Raw genomic sequence first — 21408 nt, forward strand, 5'->3', positions numbered from 1 at the left:
CAAATGTTAAATGTTTTTTTTTTTTTGATGTGTTGCTTCAAGTGTACTTTTTGTATTGCCCCTACATGCGGATTCTGCTGAACATCATTCAGTTAGTAAATACTATTGAACTCATGTCAGATGCAAGCACCAACTGGATGGCACACAACATCAGAGAGTAAGGCCTCTGTGCTCTCCAAGGGTGCACAGTGTGGTAGGGAGACATCTCGTGCCCAGCCAGCCATAGAACCACACAAGGCAGACCAAAGGGTACTCAGCAGCATAGCCCGGGACAAAGGGCTATGGGGTCTTTCAGGAGACGAAATCAGACCCTTAACTTCTGAAGTTGCAGGTCATAGGATGGGCCATGCACCAGGACTATTCTAGGTACAGAAGATGAAGTCAAGGACAGCTTGTACAAAAAGGCAAGGCTTTGTCGCCTCCAAAAGACATGTTAGCCCTTACATGTATTCTCTATTAAACCCCAAATAACTGAGGGGACCCTCAGGCAAACTCAAACTGAGATAAGAGATTTTTGGCTTTTTCATAAAAATCCACTTAACTAGGTATAGACACCCTTATAAATGAATAAATAGAAAGCTTAATGTGACACTCTCTTTAAGTATGCATACTTAAAACCATGTGCCTTATTTATGGACTATTAGTAGAGGATACAAAACTATCTTAAGCATTTCAACTAATTGCATGGATTATTTCATTGAGTTTTAAGAGGAAAATAGATATAACATTAATAACAATACTTAATAGTTGTTGAGCACTTTTTAACCTCCAGTCACCATTTAGGAGCTTTACATGCACTGTTTCTAACCTTCACTCTGACCTGTCTTCACAAGGTTTTTTAAATTTTTATTTTTTTATTTGAGAGAGAGAAAGAGCCTGAGGGCAGGACAAAGGGGCAGAGAGAGAGGAAAATCTTAAGCAGACCCCTCGCTGAGCGTAGAGCCTGGAGTCTGAAGCCAGGAGTGTGGAGTGAGGAACCCAGAAGGGGGAGCCCATCTCACAACCCTGAGATCTCAGCCTGAGCCCAAACCAAGAGTCCATTGATTAACCAACTGTGCCACCCAGATACCACCTGTTTTCATGGTTTTATATGTAAAGAAACTCAACCAGAGCTGCTAAGAAGAATCTGGATTCAAACCTGAGTTTTCTTAACTCTCGAGTTTCAAGATCGTTTCCCTTTTTCTTGTGTGTGTGTCCTTAATCTTTTTTTAATCAATTTTTTTTCATCATGATAAATGCACTCTATAATCCCTATCATCTTTGTCACCCATCCCCCCCTCTCCTCTGGTAACCATCAGTTTGTTCTCTAAGAACATGTTTCTTGGTTTCTCTCTCTCTCTTTTCCCCTTTTGTTTTATTTCTTAAATTCCACATATGAGTGAGATCTCATATGGTATTTCAATTTCTCTGACTTATTTTGCTTAGCATAATCCTCTCTAGCTCCATTCATGTTGCAAATGGCAAGATTTTATTCTTTCTTATGGGTAATATTCCATTGTGTGTGTATACCAGATCTCCTTTATTCATTCATCTATCAATGTACACTTATGCTGCTTCCATAGTTTGGCTATTGTAAATAATGCTACAAATAAACATACAGGTGCATGTATTCCTTTGAATAGGTGTTTTCATATTTTGGGGGAGGAAACCTAGTAACTGTGATAACTGAGTCATAGAGTAGTTCTATTTTAAATTTTTTGAAGGATGCCTGGGTGGTTCAGTGATTGGGCATCTGCCTTCAGCTCAGAGCATGATCCCAAGGTCAAGGATTGAGTCCCACATCAGGGTCCTTGCAGGGCTCCTGTTTCTCCCTCTGCCTGTGTTTCTGCCTTTATGAGTGTGTCTCTCTCATGAATAAATAAATAAAATATTTTTAAAAAATTTTTAGGAACTCCATCCTGTTTTTCACAGTGTCTGCACCACTTTGCATTCCCACCAACAGTGTGCAAGGGTTCCTTCTCCTCCTTAACCTTGCCAATACCTGTTGTTTCTTGTGTATTTGATTTTAGCCATTCTGATAGGTGTGAAGTGATATCTCATTGTAGTTTTGATTTGCATTTCCCTGATGATGAGTGATGTTGAGGATCTTTTCATGTGCCTTTTGGCCACCTGTATGTCTTCTTTGGACACAAGAAATGTTTAGGGGTGGTAGATATGTCTATTACCTCAGTTCTGGTGATGGTTTCATAGGTGATTACATATGTCCAGACCCATCAGATTTATCCATTAAATATGTGCAACTTTTTGTATATCAATTATTTCTCATGAAAGCTGGTAAAAAAAGAAATTAATATACAAAAAAAATTCTACTTGAATCTTTTGGGGGCCTCCGTGGCATGTGTGTATGTGTGTACATGAGTGTATATGAAGGAGTTTAATTTATATACTAACTAAAGAACACTTAGCTAAGAAAATAAGAGCTAAGTCCTATTTGCATGGAGACCCATTCACCCAGGACACACACAAGGGAAAGGGTAAGAAAGGACTTTTGGAGGGACTTATGCAATTGGCTCAAGAGATGCTATGAGTGATTCATGTATTTCTTCATCACATATTGGCTAAATGTGTGTTATGCCCTTGACATTGAATAGTCAGTTGAGATCCAATAAAAAGTGAACACAATCCCTGCCTTCCTAAAACTTACTGTCTAGTGGAAAAGACAAATTTCAAATGATCACACAAACAGATGTTTATAATAAGCATAACTAATACTTATTGAGGGCTTCCTCTGTGTCAGACATGATTTCAGGCACTTTTCCTACACTAACTTATTTAATAATTGCCAAGAAAAACTGGAACAAAACCAAAAGACCTGTAAGCTACATGCTGCTATTATTACCCCCATCTGTATATCCAATAAAACCTGTGGAGGAAAGGTTTGTGGGTGACACGAGGTCATTCTCTGGGGGGACTAACCTAGCCTGGCAGTCAAGGAAGGCTGAGAAAGACTATCCAGGCTGCCTTACCTTCCAAGGTGGGCAGGGTATTTCACAAGCTGTAGGGGAGGGGAGTGCTGAGAGTATATTGGTCTGGAACACTGGTGAATTCTTAGTGGTAGACAAGAGAGTGGAAAATGGACATTTATTAATTACATACTGCTTCCTATATGCCAGAGTCTGTGCAGTGCTGAAACCTATTCCTGAATCATATTCTGACATGACTTGAAGGTTCTGATCCTGAGTTCCTTAAAGAGGAGGGGTTCAGAGATGAAGTACATCAGGCTACCCATAGGGGTACCTAATTAAAATGAGGTGACCCCTGAACCCTAGGGAGTAGCAACAGCATGGGGTTGGCAGTGTCATATGCTCTGATGGTGGCAGCAAGAGAGTGGCATCTGTGGTGGCAGTGGGGGGACACCAGTGACAGCTGAGACAAGCTCACAAGTCACCTGGGATGCTGCCAGAGTAAAAACTCAGAGATATCTCTTATCAGATGCTGCTAAAGGCTGGTGTGACTTCGGGAAGTTTGAGTTACATGTGAGCTATATCCCTAAATGTTTCCCTGCATATTCTCTTAGAGCTTTTTGATACTTTCTGGTTCCCAAGCATTCAGCTTATCACTGCCTGTATTGTCTGCTGAGAACTGCTGCCACTCACAACTTTGAGATCCTCCCGTGGGGGTTTTTGTTTTTCAATTTCAATCATTGACTTCAAATCATTTTCATTTGGCTGTTGCTTCATATGCTTTACCCTCTCAGCAGCTTCTGATCTTATTCAAGATGTGCTTGGTGTAGGAAGATGAACGACTGAAAAACAGAGCCTTATTTAATTTGACAGACAACAAAATATGTAGAATTTTTTAAATGTGTTCTTAAAGTTCCAGTTATAATCCTGAAAATGATGGATTAGTACAAAGAGAAGATTTAAATTATCCAGCCTGAAATCTGGATTTTGATGTCCAACAGATTCTATTAAATGCCATTGGATATACTGTATTTTTTTTTCAGCTCTTTGTATAATTTCTGGTATGTTCCAAATCAGCAATGATAGTTGTAGAGAAATTAATACTGATCTATGCCTTAATTTTGGATTCAGTGTGTGACCTGAAATGAGTGAAGATAGTTGAGAATATCATTACATTCCAGGGGCACCAGAGGCATGTTTATGGAGGACTAGGGTAGTGAGTAGTCGGAAGTGTGGTACCTACTTGAATAGTGTTTCTAGAAGTTTAGTGCTTAGACCAGCAGTGTCAGCATCATCTGGGAATTTCTTAGAAATGCTACCAGCAGAGTGCTCCCAAAATAAGCCTCTCGGGTGGGGCTTATCAATTTGTGTTTCAACAAGCCCTCTAGCTGATTCTCATGTATGCTAAACTTGAGAACCACTAAGCTACTCAAAACCACAGTGGCTTAAATAAAATAGAAGTTCATCTCTGACTAATGTGTTAGTCTATGAATAAGTAGTCTAGGAGTGAAATGGCAGTTCCATGAGGTTGAGGACCTAAGATCACTCTATCTGGTCACTCTGCTCCTCTCAATACGTGGCTCCCATCTCCTGGTCTGCAGTGGTTACTCCAGTCTGGCTCTTACACCTGAGTTTCAGCCAGCAGGAAAGAAGGATAAGAAGGAGATTATGGGGCAGCCCAGATGGCTCAGTGGTTTAGCGCCTGCCTTCAGCCCCCGGCGTGATCCTGGAGACCCGGGATTGAGTCCCACGTCAGGCTCCCTGCGTGAAGCTTGCTTCTCCCTCTGCCTGTGTCTCTGCATCCCTCTCTCTCTGTGTCTCGTGAATAAATAAATAAAATCTTAAAAAAAAAAAAAAGAAGGAGATTATGCCTCTTCCTTCTAGGGTCATGACCTAGAAACTGTACATATTACTTCTAATCTTTTTGACATTCACCTAGTCACATGGCCACACATGGTCATCTTTACCTTATATCATTGGCCCAATTACAACCTGGGGTGGAGGTGGAGTTATTGACTAAGAAGTAGGTAATGGATATTGGGAGATTACTGGTAATCTTTTAGACTCTAAAGGAAACTTTTACCTTCTGCCCAAATTATTCCATTCTGTTTTTTTATTTAGATATAAATTTCTCTCTAGGAGATAGACTAAGAGCAGAGGAATTTAAGTAATATCTAGTCAACTCATTTTTTGGTAAAAACATTATCTTCAGGAACTACATCAAAATAGAAAGTTTTTGCACAGTGAAGGAAACAATCAACAAAACTAAAAGGCAACCTACTGAATGGAAGAAGGTATTTGCAAATGACCTATCTGATAAAAGATTAGATTTATTTTTTTTAAGATTTATTTGTTTATTCATGAGAGACACAGACTAGGCAGAGACACAGGCAGAGTGAGAAGCAGGCTCCACACAGGGAGCCTGATGTGGGACTCGATCTCGGATCCCGACATCATGACTTGAGCCGAAGGCAGGTGCCCAACCGCTGAGCCACCCAAGCATCTGAAAGGGTTAGATTTAAAGTATATAAAAAACTAATACAACTCAATTAAAAAAATTTAAAATGGGCAGAAAACATGAACAGAACAGATATTTCTCCAAAGAAGACATAAGATGGCCAACAGACACATGAAAAGATGCTCAACATCACTCATCATCAGGGAAATGCAAATCAAAACCACAATGAGATACCACCTCACACCTGTCAGAATGACTAAAATCAAACACACAAAAAACAACAAGTGTTGGAGAGGATGAAGACAAAAAGGAGTCTTCGTGCATGCTGGTCGGAATGCAAAGTGCTATAGCTACTGTGGAAAACAATACGGAGTTCCTCAAAAATTTTAAAATAGAACTACTCTATGATCCAGTTATCACACTGCTAGGTATTTAACCAGAAAAAAAATGAAAACACTGATTCAAAGGGATACATGCATCTGTGTGTTTATTTGTAGCATTATTTACAATAGCCAAACTATGGAAGCAGCATAAATGTCCCTTAATAGATGATTGGGTAAAGAAAATGTGGTATACATACACAATGGAATAAGTATTCAGCCATAAAAAGGAATGAAATCTTCCCATTTGCAACAACATGGATGGAACTAGAAAGTATAATACTAAGCAAAATAAGTCAGATAAATCTAAATACCATACGATCTTACTCATATGTGGAATTTCAGAAAATGAGCAAAGGGGAAAAGAGAGAGAGAGAAACCAAAAAAGTTCTCATGTCCCTTTATTTTGGTTTTGGCTTTGTATAGTAAAAACACTTTATATGAAATCTACCCTCTTAATAATATTTTAAGCACACAATGGAATACTGTTAACTACAGGCATTATGTTGTATAGCAGATCTCTAGAACTTATTCATCTGGTATAACTGAAACTTTATATACACTGAACCACAGCTCCTCATTTTCCCCTCATATCAACCCCTAAAAACCACCATTCTACCCTCTGCTTTTATGGTTTGACTATTTTAGATGCCTCACATAAGTGGAATAATGCAGTATTTGTCCTTTTGTGACTTATTTCACTTAGCATAATGTCCTCCAGTTTCATCCATGTTGTAGCAAATTAAAGAATTTCCCTCTTTTTAAAGACTGGATAACATCTCATTGTATGTATATGCTACATTTTCTTTATTTTTTTTGTTTTCCCCCAAGTTTTTATTTAACTTTCAGTTAGTTAAACATACAGTGTGATATTAGTTTCAGGTGTTGTATGGGTTGCATTTTGTTTTTCCATTCATCCATCAGTGGACCCTTAGGTTGTTTGCATGTCCTAGATATTGTGAATAGTGTGCTTCAATGAATAGGGAAATATAGATATCTCCTCAGAATGTTTTTTATAAAGACTTTATATTTTTAGAGCAGTTTTCAGTTTACAACAAACTTAAGAGGGAAGTACCGAGATCTCTCATACATCTGTTCCCAGATCCCATACATCTGTTCCCACACATGAACAGCCTTCCCCATTATCTTCAGAATCCTACATTTTTCACCAAGGATGAATCTACATTAATACATTATAATCACACAAAGTACATAGTTTACCTTAGGTTTCACTCTTGGTGTTGTACATCCTATGAATTTGGACAAATGTATAATGACATATATCTAACATGATAATATCAGAGTATTTTCATTGGCCTAAAAATTAACTCTGTGCTCTGCCCATTCATCTCTCCCCTTGGCCCCAAAATGTTTTTTGAGACTACTACAATTCATCAACATCATCTTTTCTTCTCTAAGTGCATGCTAAGATTATGTGATCGGTAAACAAGATAATCCAAGTGAAAATACTTCATATAGTGCCCAATGTCTAACAGCTTTTACTTTCTTATTATTGTTTTTATATTAAGATATGACAAGCCCAGCCCTGGTCTACCATTGAAGAGACCTAATAAACATTTGACGATTAAATGAATAAATGGCAAAGTGAACGAATAAAAAAGAGGAGGCCTGGATTATAGTACGAGTTTTGTATAAACCAGTTCTATGACCTTTGACTAGTGTTTTAATGTCTCCGTTTTTCTAATCAGTGAAGTTGAAGAGGGAGGAGAGAGAAGGCATAACTCTAAATTCACTGAATCACCAACTTTTTAAGTTGAGAGGGCATTTGGCAGACCTGTCAGTTGGTAAGTAGTTCATTAAGTTCACCCAGAGGCCAAAGGTGGTATTGTCAAGTTTTCCCCATTTAATAAACTGGACTGTCTGGTTCTCTGTCCAGAAAACATCTCTAGACACACAGTAGAATGTCAGTAAATGTGTGTCAAATGAGTGAAATAATGAATGATATAGTGTTACATAATTTAAAGCTGATTTACATAGGTTCTTAAAAGCCTGATTATCAGATAACTTATTTGACTATTAATTATTAATAATAATTCAGAACTACTTGTAAGAAGATAATTCAGTTAATTAATAATATATTTCTTGGGGGCTGCCCCGATGACTCAGCGGTTTAGTGCCACCTTCAGCCCAGGGCCTGATCCTGGAGACCTGGGATCGAGTCCCGCATCAGGCTCCCTGTATGGGAATTGCTTCTCCCTCTGCCTGTGTCTCTGCCTCTCTCTGTCTCTGTGTCTCTCATGAATAAATAAATAAAATCTTTAAAAAATAATAACAATATATTTCTTGGGGACACTTTTGCCCCCAGGATAAAGTATGTTTTTTTTCCAACATGTTATTTTAGCACAATACAGTTAGAGTTTCATTATTTTTAAATGTAGGTGTGTTTGTGTGCATATGTGAGAGAGAGAAAAAAATTTTTTTAAAGATTTATTTATTTATTTTAAGGAAAGAGAAAGCATGAAGGGGAGGTGCAGAGGGAGAAAGAGAGAGAATCTCAAGTAGACTCTGCCCTAAGCATAGAGCCCGATTTGGGGCTCAATCTCATGACCCTGAGATCATGACCCGATCAGAAACCAAGAATCTGATGCTTAACTGACTGTGCCACCCAGGTGCCACAAGAGTAATTTTTAAAACCTACATGAATATACATTAGGATGTTAACAGTAGTTATCTCTGGATGGCAAAAATATAGGCAATTTTCCTTTCTTTCTGTTCCTTCTTTTACATTCCTTGTTTTATGTGTATGTTTTAGGTAAAATTTGTATGTAGTATTAGTTTCAAGTATACAATGTAATAATTCAGTTTTTATATACACTGCAAAACAACACCACAGTAAGTCTAGGTACCATTTGTCACTATACCCTTAACCCAATACCCACATTTCACCACCTTCCAAACCCCTTACTCTCTGATAAACACCAATCTGTTCTCTCTGTGACTTTTGTTTGTTTTGTTTTTTAGAATCCACGTTTGTGTGGAATCATAAAGTATTTGTTTCTCTGTCTGACTTATTTCACCTAGCATAATACCCTCAAGATCTGTCCATGTCACAAATGGCAAGATTTCATTATTTTTTATGGCTAAGTAATATTCCATTGTACACGTTTACCACATTTTCCTTATGATTCGTTCTTTGATGGACACTTAGGTTATTTCCATATCTTTTTTTTTTAATTCCAGTATAGTTAACATACTGGTCTTATATTAACTTCAGGTGTACGATATGGTTATTCAACACTTCCATACATTAGCCAGTGCTCATCACAAGTGCCCCCCTTAATCCATATTGCCTATTTCACCAATCCCCCCACTCACCTTCTATCTCGTAACCATCAGTTTGTTCTCTCTAGTTAAGAGTCTGTTTCTTGGTTTGTCTCTCTTTTTTCCCCCCTTTTCTCATATGTTTTGTTTCTTAAATTCCACATATGAGTGAGATAATACAGTTATTTGTCTTTCTCTGATTGACTTATTTTGCTCAGCATTATACTCTTTAGCTCCATCCAAGTTGTTGCAAAAGGCAAGATTTCATTCTTTTTTATGGCTGAATACTATTTCACTGTATATATGTATACTACATCTTAATCTATTCATCTATTGATGGACACTTAGACTGCTTCCATAATTTGGCTATTTGTAAATAATGCTGCTATAAATATATCCCTTTGAAGTAGTTTTTTTTTTTATTTTGGGGGGGGGCAAATACCCAGTAGTGCAATTACTGAATCAAAGGGTAGTTTTATTTTTAACTTTCTGAGGTTGTTTCCATATCTTGCTATTCTAAATAATACTGCAATGAACATAGGTGTTCCTTTTATTTTTTTGAATTAGTGTTTTCATTTTCTTTTATAAATACCCAGAAGTGAAATAACAGAATCATATGGTAGTTCTATTTGAAAATTTTTGAGGCTCCATACTGTTTTCCATAGTGGCTGTACCAATTTACATTCCCACCAATAGTGTACAAGAGTTTCCTTTTCTCCACATCCTTGCCAACTTTGTTCTTGATAATAGTCATTCTAACAGGTGAGAGGTGGTATCTCATTGTGGTTTTGATTTTCACTTACCTGATAATTAGTGATTTTAAACATCTTTTAATGTGCCTTCTGGCCATCTGTATGTCATCTTTAGAAAAATATCTTCTTAGATCTTCTGCCCATTTGTTAATCAGATTGTTTGGGTTTTTGCTCTTAATTTGTTTGAGGTCTTTATATATTTTGGCTATTAATCCCTTATCAAATATATGATTTGCAGGTATCTTCTCACTTTCAGTAGGTTGCCTTTTCATTTTGTTGATGATTTCTTCTGCTGTGCACAAGATTTTTAACTTTATGTAGCCCCACTTATTTATGTTTGTTTTTGTTGCCTTTGCTTTTGGAGTCAGATCCAAAACCAATGTCAAGAAGCTTACTGCTAGGAATTTCATGCTCAGATCTTACATTCAAGTCATGTATCCATTTTGAGCTAATGTTTGTGTATGGTCTAAGTTTATTATTTTGCATGTGGCTGTCCAGTTTTCCCAACACTATTTACTGAAGAGACTGTCCTTCCCTCACTATATATTCTTGGTTCCTTTATTGTATATTAATTGACCTTATATGTGTGGGTTTATTTCTGGGTCCTTTATTCTGTTCTTTTGATCTCTGTATCTGTGTTTATGCCAATACCATATTGTTTTGACTACTATGGCTTTGAAGTAGTTTGAAATTAGAGAGCATGATACCTACAACTTTGTTCTTTTTTCTCATTTTGTCTGTTTGAGGTCTTTTGTGGTTCCATACAAATTTTGGAATTATTTGTTCTAGTTCTGTGAAAAATGGCATTGGGTATTTTGATAGGGATTGCACCAAATCTGTAGATTGCTTTAGATCATGTGGACATCTTGACAGTATTAATTCTTCCAATCCATGAGCGTGGATTATCTTTTTATTTATTCGTATCTTCTTCAATTTCTTTCATCAGTGTTTTATAGTTTTTAGTGGTATGGGTCTTTTACCTCCTTGGTTAAATTTATTTCTAGGTATTTTACCCTTTTTGATGCAATTGTAAATGAGATTATTAACTTCTCTGATAGTTCATTATTAATGTACAGAAACACAACAGATTCCTGCATATTGATTTTGTATCCTGTTAATTTACTAAATTATAATTTTATTGCAGTTTTAATTTACTATATTAGTTTTATATAGTATCATATCATCTGCAAATAGTGACAGTTTTACTTCCTTCTTTCCAATTTAGATGACTTTTTTATTTTTTCTTGCCTAATTGCTCTGAGTAGGACTTCCAATACTATGGTGAATAAAGGAGGGGAGAGTAGACATCCTTGTCTTGTTCTTGATGTTAGAGGAAAGCTTTCAACTTTTCACCATTATGTCTAATGTTAGTTGTGTGTTTATTGTATATGACCTTTATTATGTTGAGGTATTTTTTCCATACCCATATTGTTGAGAGTTTTTATCATGAATGGATGTTGAATTTTGTCAAATTTTTTCTTACCATCTATTGAGATGATTGTGTAATTTCTTCTCTTCCTTTTTTTTTAAAGATTTATTTTTATTTATTCATGAGAGACACAGAGAAAGAGAGAGGCAGAGGGAGAAGCAGGCTCTGTGCAGGGAGCCCGACATGGGACTCGATCCCGGGTCCCCAGGATCAGGCCCTGGGCTGAAGGCGGCTCTAAACCACTGGGCTACCGGGGTTGCCCATCTTCTCTTCATTTTTTAAAAAGATTTTATTTATTTGACAGAGAGAGAGTACAAGCACAAGCATGAGCAGGGGGAGCAGCAAGCAGAGGGAGAGGGAGGAGCAGGCTCCCTGCTGAGCAAGGAGCCCAACATGGGGCTAGATCCCAGGACTCTGAGATCATGACCTGAGCTAAAGGCAGATGCTCAATTGACTAAGCCACCCAAGCGCCCCTCCCTTCATTTTTCTTTGTCATATTTCATTGTGTTGTGTCATACTGATTGATTTGCAAATATCAAACCATCTTTGCATCCTTAGACTAAATCCCACTTGATCATGATGTATGATCCTTTTAATGTGCTGTTAAATTTAGTTTGTTAATATTCTGTCGAAGATTTTTATATGCACATTTTTTAATTCAGAAAAAATGCTATTTTGTAATTCATTTATTGAATAATCTGAACCTAGAAGATATAAACGTGGTTAACTGTCTTCACTTTCTAATTATAAAAAGTTAATATAGTTTAAGAAATAAAGTTCAAGCATAAAGGAGAAAACAAACTATCTTAAATGTACTAAACCAAATCTCCCTTCCCAACCCTTATGGATATCTAGAGGGTTCCCCAAGCTCCCTACTCATTTTCAGTTATTAAAAATTCAGTCTAGTTCAGTCCATACTTGAAGATTTCACTCACATCCATTTTAATTCCCACTCATTCCCTTTCCCAGTCTCAAACCTGGCTTCCCAGCACAAATCTTGCTTCCCTCCCAAAGGCTATGAAGAGGGAAGGGATCATTTTTTGTTGTAACTTTCCCCTTTTCCTAAGATCAAGATTTTTAGGATTGGGAACTGAGAAGAAGAATGGAAGAAGTGGAGCACACCTTTCCTCAAGTGGACCACCAGTGTGATTCTCTGGAGGTTTCTATACTGACTTCTCAGGTTCACACCCACTGGGATAGAGCTCCCATGTGGTGGGGTCACTTGCAGATACTCTGATGTTCAAGTGACTCCCTCACAGCATGGCACCTTAGTATGGGAGCTCCACAGAGGGAAAAGACCCTCTAGCTTCTGGCCTGGATGTACAGTCCATGGCATCTGGCTCCTAGGAACCAACCTCATCTCCCACCCTTAGGAAACCCTTTTGGGTGTTGTAGAGGCAAGATGAATCAAGCTAAACTGCCTTCTAAACTGTCCTTTTGTCCCAGAGGATCTTATCCATGCTCTTCTTGCCAAACGATGGGACCACCTTATCTCACAATCCTGTCTTACCTCTTTATTCTCCTTTTCCCTACTCAGAAGTGTATAGAACAGTTGTACAAGGATAGGGTGTTAGCAGCATTTCCCCAAGGGAGAAGTGCCAATAGTCCCTTTAGCTTTGGAGGGCAGAGTGGTAGAGTCCTCCGTATGGGGCAGACCATTCTAGGTTCTGATGCATCTCCCTTCACACCCCCATCAGCCTTTGGCTTATAGTCACTGAAGAAGTTTGACCACCTCATAATAAACTCTGTGAGAGCAGTTAGACTCTGACTGCTTGAAGATCTTTTTCAATCATGCAGTATTTAGTGCTCTCTGTCCTGAGCTGTGAGTACTCTTTGCTAACTCCAGGTAAATAGGTGAGATTTTCCTCAACATCTGGTTGTATATATCTCATTTTAGGTTTTTTATTTTTTTATTTTTTTTATTTTTATTTATTTATGATAGTCACAGAGAGAGAGAGAGAGAGAGAGACATAGGCAGAGGCAGAAGCAGGCTCCATGCACCGGGAGCCCGATGTGGGATTCGATCCCGGGTCTCCAGGATCGCGCCCTGGGCCAAAGGCAGGCGCCAAACCGCTGCGCCACCCAGGGATCCCTCATTTTAGTTTTATAGGAAAAAGAATGAAAGAAAATAACCCAAAATGCCAACAATGGCTTCCACTCTGTCATAAAACTGAGTATTTTTTATTTGTCTTCATGCTTTTCTATTTTAAAATTTTCTAGAATGAACATGCATCACTTTGGTAATGAGAAAGAAAGCAGTTTATTTAACAAAGAATTATTAATGCAAATATGACTTGTAGATTGGTAAAATGAAAGAGTAAGTAAACTATCTTGACCAATTCAACTTTATTGTTTTCATCTCAAATACTGGGCTACCTCATTAATGTAGATTATTTTCTCCTTTAGTTTATTCATAGCCTGAATAGAAAGATAAAATGTCTGCTTTATCAAAGAAAATAAGCTTTTGTCCCCTGCACCTTCAGAAGAAACTAGTGCTTTTAAAAGTTAACTGTCCAATGTTAGATCATATTTGAAAATGGGCTATTTATTGGGTTTATTTTATTAAATTCTCATTAGCAAATGAATATTCTTAAATTGCTAACCAAGTATCATAAAATGTGTTTTGCCCTCAGAAATCTTTGCTGAACTCCTTTGTACCTACTTCAACCTTTGTTCAGAAGTTTAAAAATGAGCTGATAGTGAATATTTCTTTTTTTTTGATAGTGAATATTTCTGAAGGGCTTTTTTAATATATATACTTTCAAAAACATACACTTAAAAATATAGCTAACATTTAAGATCTTATTTTTAAGTAATCTGTGCATCCAATGTAGGGCTCAAACCCACAACCCTGAGATCAAGAGTCACACGCTCCACCAACTATGCCAGCCAGGTGCCCCATAGATTTAACAATTATTTTATTTTATTTCATTTTATATTTAATTTCTTTTTTAAGATTTTATTTATTCATGAGAGACACACAGAGAGAGGCAGAGACACAGGCAGAGAGAAAAGCAGGCTCCATGCAGGAAGCCTGATGTGGGACTTGATCCTGGGTCTCCAGGGTCACTCCCTGGGCTGAAGGCAGGCGCCAAACTGTTGAGTCACCCAGGTGTCCCAGATTTAACATATCTAAGTAGATATTTAATATATATGTTAAAAAGCAGGCTTGCAAATTGACATAATTTTTTAATTATCTACAAAGGCTAACAAATCTTACTATCTCACTGTCAGTGTAAATAGAAATTAGGATCTCTAATTCACAACTCTGTCTTTAAGGTATGTTTCCTTCACAGTGCCTACCCCATGGTATATTTGTCAAATAAATGGATAGAATTATCCTTAACCAGGTTGATATTTCATTCTTTACATTTCAAAATTATAAATAAACATGTGCTTTTTCCAAAAACTTCACACAGTACAGAGCATCTGGAGTGTACAGTAAACCACTTGCACATATTTCTAACAATGGCGTATATCCTCTCAGATATTTTTATATATGGGTTTATTTATTTATGGGTTTATTTTTAATTACCTCATTAAAGTTTTTAATCTAACCTAATTTCAACTCTGGTTTCCATATACAAATATCATATGCAATGCCTTTTGTTTAATAAATACTATAGTCATTTAGATTTTTGCTTTGTTTTGTTTTGTCTTTTACCCATTCTGCCTGTAGATAATATGCAAAAATTTTCTAGGTCATAATTAGTTTTCCACCAGCATTTCTCCCTGAAACAATAACCAGCACCAGTGCACACAATGAGAAAAAGACATCCATCTCTACTTCTAGTCAGCCGTACATTTTTCCATGTTTAGTAAGCTATGCTCCGTGTGGCATATGCTTCAATAAGCCTTTCATAAGATTTAATTGGAACTTAGGCAGTCAATAAATATTTGTGGAATTGACCTGAATTTCAGTAATTATTCTGTAATTCTTAAAGCATGTGAACATTGGATGGGTAACACAGGTTAGTGTTTTTCACTTTGAAGTTTGCAAAACCTCTACAAACGCATTTCTGTATCAGATGATACTAGTCAATGGGTTGTTGTTAGTTGGGGTTTACTACAGAGAGCCTTTTGATCTCCTTCCACTCATGCTTTTCTTGGTCTCAGATTTCTAAACTAAAAACCTCGATTGGGAATAAATTCATTTCCTTAAGCCATCTGGTGGCTTTCACCTGTAACTACATCAACTAGTGGCCAAACATGGAATTATCCAGCTCGCCCCCAACAAACCTAAGGACTGTCATTTTCTTCCTGTGTGTCTTACAAGATGTGTTACAATGAAGTACTACCTAAGTAATATGTAAATGTTAAAAATCCAAGAGAAATATTAATGATTCTAATGCCAGGGCTACTTTAATATCAAGAGCAACATAGTAAAGGCTATGAGTGATGGAATAAGAAAAACTATGTTATTTTATCATAATTAAATGCTAAGACAATGCTTCATTGTGCCCCTACATGTGCCAGGCAATATGCCTGGGCCATAAAAACCAACATAAGAGGCCTATGTTCTCAGGGAATGCAGGCAAAGAAATATATGAACAAATACAACTGCTTAAGTATTATAATAAACTTGCCGGGGTGCAGATGGGAAGAACCCTGACAGGGGATCTTTTATCCCACACAGAACACCGGGGAATGGACTCTATTCTCTCACAGAGCCAGCAAAATGCCAGAAAAAAAATCAAAATTGTTTTCTGGAATCAGCTCAAAATAATGATTAAGAAAATAATGGAGTTACAAATGCATTGCATAAGTTTGTATCCTATCTTCTGCAAATCAAGAATATTCATATCTTTGTGCAATGCATAGCCCTCAAGGCTACATTACCCCAAATTAGATCACAGTGGCAGACCCAGGGACCCCAGGGTCAGTAGATAAGCTCCAGGTGTGCACCTAACTTAGCCAAACACCACCTCTAGCCCCAGCTTTTAGAGAAGGTAAGACAGCAAAGAGGAGTCTGAGCCTGCTTACCAGGCTGTAAGTGTGCCCTTCTAGCTCTAGCTCATTACCCCTGAGCAACAAAGTGTTATCGGAGCACATTCTGCCTTGCAAGGTCAGAGAAGGTTCCTGAGAGGCTGTTAAGTTTCAGCTGAATGTGGAAGAGTGGATAGGAATTCACCAGATAGATACAGGGATAAAGCCATTCCATTTAATGGAGACATGTGCAGCAATGCAAAGTATTAAAAACACAAGGTCCATTCGGTATTCTGCAGGTGATTCTGTATAGCCAGAAAGGCCATCGTGAACAAGGAGTGGTGAACACTGCAGCTAGGGAAGTAAGCATGTGCGCACTCCTGAGGGTGATACATACCATACTCAGGAGATGGGCCTTTAGCCCCTCTGCTAGTGTGGCCACTGAAAGACTTTAATAGGGTAATGATGTAATCATTTGCATTTTAGGGAGACTACCCTGGAAGCATGATGGATATTGAAAAGGTACACACCAGAACTAGAAGGCCAGTTAGGTGGCTGCTACCATGTATTCCAGGCAAGACATTAGGAGGTTTTCTGGATGAAGCTAGTGCCAATAAAGATGGAGAAGTGGGGATGGATTTGAGAAATATTTAGCAGTTAGAATAAACAGGTCTTTGTGACTTGGATATAATAGATTAGATACATAGAAGAGTTGAGGATGATTCCCAGATATCTGGCTTATAAATTAATGTTCCTAGGCAGCAGAATACACATGTCTGAAATACAATGAGATGTCAGGGCTGGAGATACAAATTGGGACCTGCTCAGCATCAGTACTATGGGAAAGGAAGAGATCATCCTTGACCAAAATATTATAATAATCACATTTGGAAGAGAGGTGTTAAATAAGTGTCAAATGACTAAACGTACATTCTTTTTTTAAAAAGATTTTATTTGTTTATTCATGAGAGACAACAGAGAGAGAGAGGCAGAGACATAGGCAGAGGGAGAAACAGGCTCTATGCAGGAAGCCCAATGTGGGACTCAATCCCAGGACCCACGGATCACACCCTGCGCCAAAGGCAGATGCTCCACCGCTGAGCCACCCAGGTGTTCCCTAAATATACATTCTTATATCCATCTGAGTATATACAGATAACCTGGCAGGCTGAATAGGAAGACATATTCTACAGACCAGTGCCTGGAAAAGAGGTTGGGGTTGAGTGGTAGGAGACTCGGAACAAGGTGAAAGTCTGGTTTTGTGAAGATATGGATAGTTTTAAAAATAATTGTTTTTACCAAGTGTGTATCTAGCTACATTAACATCCTATACCTGAAGTCACAGTGCTGAGTCATTCTTGTTCAGGGCAAGCTGTCATTGATATGGTTAGCTTTAATTGGAACATTGAGCCCCACACCTGACCAGCACTATGGATGGAAAGTGGGGAGGAATAGGAGAGCTGCCGGTATGGAGCTCTGCAACATCTACCTGTCTTTTCCTGGCTCTCTCAGACTTGGTGGAAATTCCAATCAAGGTCACCCTAGGGAAATATCAACATTATTCATCTACTGGAACTTTAAATTAAAAAGCTACCTAATTTGGGGGGGGAGGGAATTATTTCCTCTTCCATTAATAAATCCATTTTTCCCCTCTCATCTTCCAACCCACTGTGTTTTAGAATAAATTCATTCCAGTTAATATGAAAATGAGAAGCCAGAAATTATGAAGGATGCTTATGGATGCAGTTCTAGTGATTCACTAAATCTGTCTGTTAATCTAGGTATGAATAATACACTTATTTTTCTATCATTTAAATGCTCTCAGTATCCATCTGCTCTTGGAATCAACTGGAACATCCAAGCATTATAAGGAAGGTACTAATGGAAAGATACCGAGCCCCTTTATTAATACTAAAAGCTCCATGTCACTTTCAGACAATCAGTGGGGACCATCCTAAAGGAAGGCATGATGCCCACACAAGGATAGTATTGGAATAAACTTGACCCTTGTGGGGAAAAAAACCCAGCCCAACCAGAACAAGCTACTGTTCAGTATTCCCTTATTGAAATGTTCAAAAGTAAAAAATATAAACCTATTTCACCACATTTCTGCTGAAATATTTATTATTGTCTTTAGCAAACCCAGCATGGACAGATAAAAAATAGAGATTTCTCAGTGAGACCAAGCACTTTCTATAAAATGTTTTGACATCTAATGAGGTTAGTATTTCTTTATTAATATTCTTTAAAAAAATATTATGGTTCTTCTTCCTATTCATTCTTGTTGATAGATTTTGAATAAGTTGGTCAATTGGCCCCCAAATCCTTTGGGGTTTTGATTGAAGTCTTTTATGTCCCTATCATAAGCTGAAGAGAACAGATGTCTTTAGTTTTCCTATCCATTAAAATGATTTTTTTTCTATTTCTTTTTTTTTCTTTTTGCCTCAATGAATTTTAGCATTCTTTATATAGGTCTACCTACTTCTTAAATTCATTCATTATTGTTTTATAACAACTTGCTGTACTTAAAATGTACCCAAAAGTGCAAGCCACAGTGTCATATGTACCAAGACATTTAAGAATCTGAAATATTTCTATTATGATACTTTAAGAAATCACAGGAAATAGAGGAAAATATCATAGTCACTTTTTGTTATGAAGAAATGGCTCGTCTTATAAGTTATATTTTGGTTACTTTATGGAAATGCCTACACAATCACAATGTGACTGCAGCAAAAGTGGTTTTTTGAAGAGCACAGCCTGTCAGATCAATCTGATTTCTTCTAGAGCAGCGTAACTGACTTTTAGATAACAGCAAAGAATTATATGTAAAGTATCTGGATTTCAGGAAGTCTTTATTCTAATGAATATGTCTGTCACAAAGAATCTAGTAAACAGTCTGGTGCTAGCTACATTGTTGGAGAAGTTGTACTTGAAAGGAAGCTATCTTTTTAACTCTATGCTTATTTATTAAATTTAAAGACAACTAGTTTTCTGGCAAACACACATTATTCTTATAGGAAAAGTCAACTAGATTTTTCAGAGTTGCTGTTGATCACAGATAAAAAGCAGTTTAATGCTTTTGGTCTATTTGCCTGGAAAACATTCTTATGCCCAAGTTTCCTAAACTGTAGATATTAGACAACATGACAGTGTCAGCTTGAGAACAAAGAGAGGATCACAATTGTATAACCTCATGATTCCATGAATTCTGCTGTTCATTTCCACACCAGTTTATTTAGCCTCTTATTAGCTCAGGGAAGCCAAAGTCCAAAGGAAAGATGATTTGAGGGGTGGCGGGGTAGGGAACATATTCATGGGTAAACATTGCGACTTTCACAACATCTCAGTCCCTTCTCTAGTTTTCAGGGTTTGAAGAGATAACTATGGTAGAAAGCAACGGAAACTGATGAATATGCAGAGCAACTGGAACTCTCATACATTGGTGGTGGGGATGCAAAATGGTGCAACTGCTCAAGATGACAAAGAAGAACATCAAACCACAAGCACAAGACCTTTCTATTATGGTATATTTCTATTTTTTGTGTTGTACACCCATGAACACAGTTCTATATTTGCCCAACAGAAATGAAAACATGTGCTTGCACAAAGATTTGTATGTGAACGTGTTTATCTGCATTACTCATAGTAACCCTCAAACTGGGAGCAACCCAAATATCCATCAGTGATATACAGCTTAAATACATTGTGATACAGTAGTCAAAATATGTAAAGAACCCAGATGCCCATCAACAGATGAATGGATAAAGAAGATGTGGTATGTATATACAATGGAATAGTGCTTAGCCATCAAAAAGAATGAAAATCTTGCCATTTGCAACAATGTGGATGTAACTAGAGGGTATTAGGCTAAGTGAGATAAGCCAGTCAGGCAAAGACAAATATCATACAATTTCATTCATATGTGGAATTTAAGAAACAAAACAGATGAACATAAGGGAAGGGAAGGAAAAAAAAAGATGAAAACAGAAGAGACAAACCATAAGAGATTCTGAACTACAGAAAACAAACTGAGGGTCACTGGAGGAGAGGTGGGTGGGAGATGGAGTAACTGGGTGATGGGCATTAAGGAGGGCACTTGATGGAATGAGCACTGGGTGTTATATGCAACTGATGAATCACTAAATTACCTCTGAAACTAATAATACACTCTGTGTTAGTTAAATTGGATTTAAATTTTAAAAAACCTTATGATACATCTATGAAATGGACTGTTACTTAGCAATAAGGAGGAACAAAATATTAAATAATACAACATGAGTGAGTCTCCAAACCTTTCCACTAAATAAAAAGTGAGACACAAGGACTAAGTACCATACAATCCTAATTATACTAAATTCTAGAAAAGATGAATTATTGGGACAGAAAACAGATCCTGGTTGCCTTAGGCCAGGGATTGGAGAGGTGGCTAGACCACAAAAGGGCAGGAGGAAACATTTTTAGGTGACTAAAATGTTGGGGAATGGTATTGTATGTAAATTATACTTCAGTGAAGCAAGGGGAGGAATTAAACAGGAACATGAAGCTGAGGAGAGAGAGTTAAGCATAAATCACATTAATCTGAAATACTTGAAAATATATATAAGTAGTATTATAAGTATTACAGGCATTTTGGTATAACTGGAATGATACCAATGTAAATGGCCATGAGTAAGCTTACTTTTCCAGCTAGCACACATGTTCATGATTGTCATCTCCTTCCTTTATTGCAATTACTGTCAGCATCAATATTGAGAACCCTTTCTCAGGATGCCTGGGTGGCTCAGCGGTTGAGCATCTGCCTTTGACTCAAGGATGATCCCAGAGTCCAGGGATTGAGTCCCACATCGGGCTCTCTGGGGAGAGCCTGCTTCTCCCTCTGCCTATGTCTCTGCCTCTTTCTCTGTGTCTCTCATGAATAAAAAATTAAATCTTTAAAAGAGAGAGAGAGTGCTCGTTTTGGCAGCACATATACTAAAAGAGAGAGAGAACCCTTTCTCACATGAGGTACAGGATTCGATTCCCACAAACATGGTTTTTGGCTGGTCAGAACTAAGGTTCTTTCTGTACCTCGCATGGCCTCCCTTTTGCCTAAGCAGTCCAAAAGCCACAGTCAGCCGCTCTCTGCTTTCTGTCTGCAGTCTCCTGAGTAGCAGGGGACTTGGTACAGCAGAAACTTGGAACCATGAGGCTGTGTGAGCGGCCTCCCCAGAAATCGAGAGCACTGTTACCCAACTTTAGTAGCATAGAGAGAGAGAGTGTGTGCACTTCCAGAAAG

General features: G+C 37.7%; 1 long non-coding RNA gene across 1 annotated transcript in view; it reads left to right on the plus strand.

Moving 5' to 3' along the window:
• The window catches only part of LOC144295960 (uncharacterized), a 32092-nt gene extending 12349 nt beyond the window's left edge, over positions 1 to 19743 (plus strand). The window contains exon 3 of the long non-coding RNA XR_013363112.1: positions 19493 to 19743. This is a non-coding gene — a long non-coding RNA (uncharacterized LOC144295960). The remainder of the gene's footprint in view (positions 1 to 19492) is intronic.
• The last annotated feature ends 1665 nt before the right edge of the window (positions 19744 to 21408 follow it).

Source organism: Canis aureus, chromosome 24 (assembly GCF_053574225.1).
Source record: "Canis aureus isolate CA01 chromosome 24, VMU_Caureus_v.1.0, whole genome shotgun sequence".
Classification (NCBI taxonomy): domain Eukaryota; kingdom Metazoa; phylum Chordata; class Mammalia; order Carnivora; family Canidae; genus Canis; species Canis aureus.